Here is a 6,523-nt window from a genome sequence, read left to right on the forward strand (position 1 = left end):
GTATCCGAGGATGAGAGGAGAGGAAGTGGCCGAGACTACTAAAAACCGGATCTCCTCCTGATGATCCCCGACAGACATGCGGACTGGCTGGGTCTGGAACTGGATCGGGTAGGGTTGGAGTGGTCGCCCGTCTACTGAGGTCACCGGGAGGAATCGGTCGACGGAAGTCAACGGAATGCGAAGCTGAGAGGCCAGTGTTTGATCGATGAAGTTCTCAGCGGCTCCGGTGTCCAGGAGGGCTTCAGATGAGAGCCGTTGGTGTTTCAGGTGAAACGTTACCGGTAACAGAAAACGAGAGGGGTCAGAGGAGTGGGAAGGGCCAGGTGGGACACCCCCGCAGTCTACCTGGCGTCGTCGTTTCCCGGCCGTAGCGGGCACTGGGGACGACGGTGTCGAGCTGATCCACAGTAGGCGCAGAGGCCCTCACGCCAGCGTCTCTCTCTCTCCTCTTTGGGGAGCCCACCCAGCTGCATGGGCTCCTCGCTGGATGTGCCGCTCGGGCTAGCCGTGGCTCCATCAGAGGGGGGAGGAGGTCGCGAAGACGTGGTCCTCTGAGGCTGGAAGGGTTTGAAGGCCCGAGGGGTATGGCGAGGCCGCGACATCACCCGTTGGTCAATCTTCAGCGCGAGGTCCACGGCCTCATCCAGGGTTTTAGGGGCCTCACGGCCAGTTATCTCGTCTCGGATGTAGTCAGCCAGTCCCTCCAGAAAAATAGAGCGCAGAGAAGCGTCTCCCCACTGTAGCTTAGCGGCCAGGGTGCGGAATTGAGAGGCAAAGTGACAGACGGGTCGGCTGCCCTGGCGTAGATGAAGCAGCTGTGACTCCACTTCCACTTCGCTGCTCGGGGGAACAAACGTCTTTTTTAATTCCTCCACAAACAGGGCATAGTCATTGCAAGCTGCCGATTTATTGTAGTAGAGAGCCGCGGCCCATTCCTGAGCCTGGCCAGACAAGAGAGAGGTTAGCAGTGCAACCTTTGCACGGGCGGTGGCGTATTTAGTGGGCTGACACTTGAACAGCATGTCTAAAGTGGCAAGCAAACCATCAGGCCGGCCATCAACTCCGTTCCACTTGTCTGGTAGTCCGATCCGGGGTTCCGCGCTCACCGGCACCGGCTGACGTTGCAGCGAGGTGACGGAAGTGGAAAGTTGGAGGACAGTTTCGGTGAGGGACTCCATTTTTGTGCATATCCGATCTACCACACCGCGAAGATATAGCACTTCGGCTTTCAGCCGTTCGAATTCCGCTGGGTCTATAGCGGGCTCAGACATCCTGTCACGGCGGGGCGAGCTACGCACAGTAGCTCGGCGTGCCTGTGTAGCGTGCTGACTAGACCCAAGCGCGGCTACGGCTAGCGGTGGGTTTGGAGCAGACACGTAGTTATTCTAGTAATGATCGGTGCACGAAGCGTGGCTTCGGAACTGTCGTTACAGACAGAGAGCGAGCGGAGCCGGGAAGAGAAAAAGGATTGAAGGGAAAAACACTCACGGTTGCTGAATCAGGCGGAGACTGACGTCGGCAGGGTTTCGGAGCTCCTGACACGAAGAGAATGATGTCTGAGCGGCGAACAGGTGGGTGGCGTCTCTCTTTTAACCCCGGCCCCGTGATCAGCTGATCACAGCTGATCACCGGCTGACACCTGCAGGTATCAGGCTGTTGTTCTCCTTTATCTCATTGTGGACAGAAATTAGTTTTTGGAGTGGCACAAATAATTTGTGTGGCATCAAATTTGATGCAGAACACCTGATTGTTCTGTAAATATTTTGAAATGTTTGTTTAAAAAACGCCTTGGCTGCATTTTTAGGTAAACAGCTGCAAAAAACTTTGTTTGTAAAACCTTTTAAAGAAGTAACTATATAATTAATTGCCCAACATTGGTCTCTATATACTGTATTTTGCAGACAGAGAGTTACAGAACTCTCTCCCAGACCACAGACTCATACTCATAATACAAGTCCGCTTTATAAAAAGAAAAGAAAGAAAGTTGTGTTTTCAAAATTGGAGTTCAAGCTATTTTTACTTCCAATACTGTTACTGTTACTACACAGGTCATGAACAAGATGTTTGTAAATTTTCATTGTAAGTGGGCTAAAGCAGTTAATTAAAAGTAGTCTAACATAAATGTAAATGCTGTAATTTGATTATTTTAATAAACCATGTAACTTGGATGGATTCGATGCTGGCGTGACCACAGTGCACACGTCTACTGTTGCTCACAGTAGTCCAAGTTTGTGCGTTTGCTCAGACACATGAAAAATTAGAGGGAACATTGCTGACAGGGAATACACTGCACTGAGAGATGAAAGAAGACAAGAAACAGAACTCAGTGAGATACAGACCATATATAGGCACACAGGATAATGAAAGCATAGGAAGCAGGTGGGGAAACAGCTTGTAAGAATTAAATTTGAGGACATGTGGAAAGCAAAACTAAACAAAATGCACATGAAACAAAGACAAAAAAAATGAAACAGGAAGTGACAAAAAAAACAGACAGATTGAGGAGCCACTAGTTTGGGAGTCACCGCACCTAGTGCTCCGATTACCACTGGGACCACCGTCACCTTCACCCTCCACATCTTCTCGAGCTCTTCTCTGAGCCCATGGTATTTCTCGAGCTTCTCGTGTTCCTTCTTCCTGATGTTGCTGTCATTCGGAACCACTACATCAATCACTACGGCCGTCTTCTTCTGTTTGTCTACCACCACTATGTCCGGTTGGTTAGCCACCACCATTTTGTCCGTCTGTATCTGGAAGTCCCACAGGATCTTAGCTCGGTCATTCTCCATCACCCTTGGGGGCATCTCCCATTTTGACCTTGGGACTTCCAGGTTATACTCGGCACAGATGTTCCTGTACACTATGCCGGCCACTTGGTTATGGCGTTCCATGTATGCCTTGCCTGCTAGTATCTTGCACCCTGCTGTTATGTGCTGGATTGTCTCTGGAGCATCTTTACACAGCCTGCACCTGGGGTCTTGCCTGGTGTGATAGACCCCAGCCTCAATGGATCTTGTGCTTAGTGCTTGTTCCTGTGCTGCCATGATTAGTGCTTCCGTGCTGTCTTTCAGTCCAGCTTTGTCCAGCCACTGGTAGGATTTCTGGATATCAGCCACCTCCTCTATCTGCCAGTGGTACATACCGTTCAGGGGTCTGTCCTTCCATGATGGTTCCTCGCCTTCCTCCACTTTCTTGGGTTTCTGTTGCCTGAGGTATTCACTGAGCACGCTGTCAGTTGGGGCCATCTTTGTGATGTATTCGTGGATGTTCCTTGTCTCATCCTGGACTGTGGCGCTGACACTCACCAGTCCCTGGCCCCCTTCCTTCCGCTTAGCGTACAGCCTCAGGGTGCTGGACTTGGGGTGAAACCCTCCATGCATTGTAAGGAGCTTTCTTGTCTTGATGTCAGTGGCTTCTATCTCCTCCTTTAGCCAGCCTATTACCCCAGCAGGGTACCTGATCACGGGCAGGGCATAGGTGTTGATAGCCCGGATCTTGTTCTTACCGTTCAGCTGACTCCTCAGGACTTGCCTGACCCTCTGCAGGTACTTGGTGGTCGCAGCTTTCCTAGTGGCCTCTTCATGGTTCCCATTTGCCTGCGGGATCCCCAGGTACTTGTAACTGTCCTCTATGTCTGCAATGTTGCCTTCTGGTAGTTTGATCCCCTCTGTTCTGGCTACCTTCCCTCTCTTTGTTATCATCAGACTACACTTCTCCAGCCCGAACGACATTCCGATGTCATTGCTGTATATCCTGGTGGTGTGGATCAGTGAATCGATGTCTCGTTCACTCTTGGCATACAGCTTGATGTCATCCATGTACAGGAGGTGGCTGACAACTGCTCCATTCCGTAGTTGGTATCCGTAGCCAGTCTTGTCAATTATCTCACTGAGGGGGTTAAGGCCTATGCAGAACAGCAGTGGGGACAGAGCATCTCCTTGGTAGATCCCGCACTTGATGGTGACTTGTGCTATGGGCTTAAGGTTGGCCTCCAGTGTTGTCCGCCACATCCCCATTGAGTTCCTGAAGAAGGCTCTCAGGGTCCTGTTGATCTTATTTAGTTCTAGGCATTCCAGGATCCAGGTGTGGGGCATTGAGCCATAGGCCTTCTTGTAATCAATCCAGGCAGTGCACAGGTTGGTCAGTCTGGTCCTGCAGTCTCAGCTGACTGCTTGGTCTGCCAGTAGCTGGTGTTTTGCGCCTCTGGTATTCTTGCCCATCCCTTTCTGTGCCCCGCTCATGTATTGACCCATGTGCCTGTTTGTCTTAGCCGCTATGATGCCTGACAGGAGCTTCCACATGATGCTGAGGCAGGCTATTGGTCGGTAGTTGGAGGGGACCGGTCCCTTCTGGGGGTCCTTGAGGATCAGGACTGTTCAGCCTTCGGTTAGCCATTCCGGGTGTCTCTCATCAACTAGCAGCTGGTTCATTTGTGCTGCCAGGCGCCCGTGTATGTATATATATATATATATATGTATGTACTGTATGTATGTATACACACACACATATATATATATGTATGTATATATATATATGTGTGTGTGTGTGTGTGTGTGTGTGTATACAGTGGGGCAAAAAAGTATTTAGTCAGCCACCGATTGTGCAAGTTCCCCCACTTAAAATGATGACAGAGGTCAGTAATTTGCACTAGAGGTACACTTCAACTGTGAGAGACAGAATGTGAAAAAAAAATCCATGAATTCACATGGTAGGATTTGTAAAGAATTTATTTGTAAATCAGGGTGGAAAATAAGTATTTGGTCACCTCAAACAAGGAAAATCTCTGGCTCTCACAGACCTGTAACGTCTTCTGTAAGAAGCTTTTCTGTCCCCCACTCGTTACCTGTATGAATGGCACCTGTTTGAACTCATCATCTGTATAAAAGACACCTGTCCACAGCCTCAAACAGTCAGACTCCAAACTCCGCCATGGCCAAGACCAAAGAGCTTTCGAAGGACACCAGGAAAAGTATTGTAGACCTGCACCAGACTGGGAAGAGTGAATCTACAATAGGCAAGCAGCTTGGTGTGAAAAAATCAACTGTGGGAGCAATCATCAGAAAATGGAAGACATACAAGACCACTGATAATCTCCCTCGATCTGGGGCTCCACGCAAGATCTCATCCCGTGGGGTCAAAATGATCATGAGAACGGTGAGCAAAGATCCCAGAACCACACGGGGGGACCTGGTGAATGACCTGCAGAGAGCTGGGACCAAAGTAACAAAGGTCACCATCAGTAACACACTACAACGGCAGGGAATCAAATCCCGCAGTGCCAGACGTGTTCCGCTGCTGAAGCCAGTGCATGTCCACGCCCGTCTGAAGTTTGCCAGAGAGCACATGGATGATACAGCAGAGGATTGGGAGAATGTCATGTGGTCAGATGAAACCAAAGTAGAACTTTTTGGTATAAACTCAACTCGTCGTGTTTGGAGGAAGACGAATACTGAGTTGCATCCCAAGAACACCATACCTACTGTGAAGCATGGGGGTGGAAACATCATGCTATGGGGCTGTTTTTCTGCCAAGGGGACAGGACGACTGATCCGTGTTAAGGACAGAATGAATGGGGCCATGTATCGTGAGATTTTGAGCCAAAACCTCCTTCCATCAGTGAAAACTTTGAAGATGAAACAAGGCTGGGTCTTCCAACATGACAATGATCCAAAACACACCGCCCGGGCAACAAAGGAGTGGCTCCATAAGAAGCATTTGAAAGTCCTGGAATGGCCTAGCCAGTCTCCAGACCTCAACCCCATAGAAAATCTGTGGCGGGAGTTGAAAGTCCGTGTTGCTCGGCGACAGCCCCAAAACATCACTGCTCTCGAGAAGATCTGCATGGAGGAATGGGCCAAAATACCAGCTACTGTGTGTGCAAACCTGGTAAAGACCTATAGTAAACGTTTGACCTCTGTTATTGCCAACAAAGTATTGAGTTGTATTTTTGTTATTGACCAAATACTTATTTTCCACCCTGATTTACGAATAAATTCTTTACAAATCCTACCATCCTACCACACCACCTGGGTCTGGGTGCAGTTCCCCCCTCCAGGGGCAAGGGTACCTAGACCCGGTTCGTAGAGTACGCTTGGGGAGTGTGACCGTGTGTACAGCGTCTCTTTATGTCTGTCTCCATGTTGGTTGAGTGTGGAGTAAGTGCCTATGAGAGCATGAGGGTGGGAATGGATGTTTGTGTCTGTGTGTGCCTGTATGTCTGTGTCTATATGTCAGGTTGGGTATCAGACGCCACCTCTCTGGGGACATCTCAGGCCCTCCAAGGTTTGGAGGCCTATCTCCACCCACCACCACTTCCCCTGCCAGTGGCGGACTCCCTCAGGTGTCGGTGTGTTGGTGGTTCTTTGTGTCTGGGGGTGGGCGTCCGGGTACACACCGGCTCACTCCTTGGCGGCCGCTTATCGCGGCCTGGAGCCTGGGGCTCGCTCGGGCCACTCCGGAGGTGGGGTGCCCCCGGCCTCTCGGCCTGGGGCTCGGTCACTCAGGCACAGCTGGCTGCCGGCGG

This window comes from Simochromis diagramma, unplaced genomic scaffold (genome assembly GCF_900408965.1).
Source record: "Simochromis diagramma unplaced genomic scaffold, fSimDia1.1 OVJJ01000517.1, whole genome shotgun sequence".
Classification (NCBI taxonomy): domain Eukaryota; kingdom Metazoa; phylum Chordata; class Actinopteri; order Cichliformes; family Cichlidae; genus Simochromis; species Simochromis diagramma.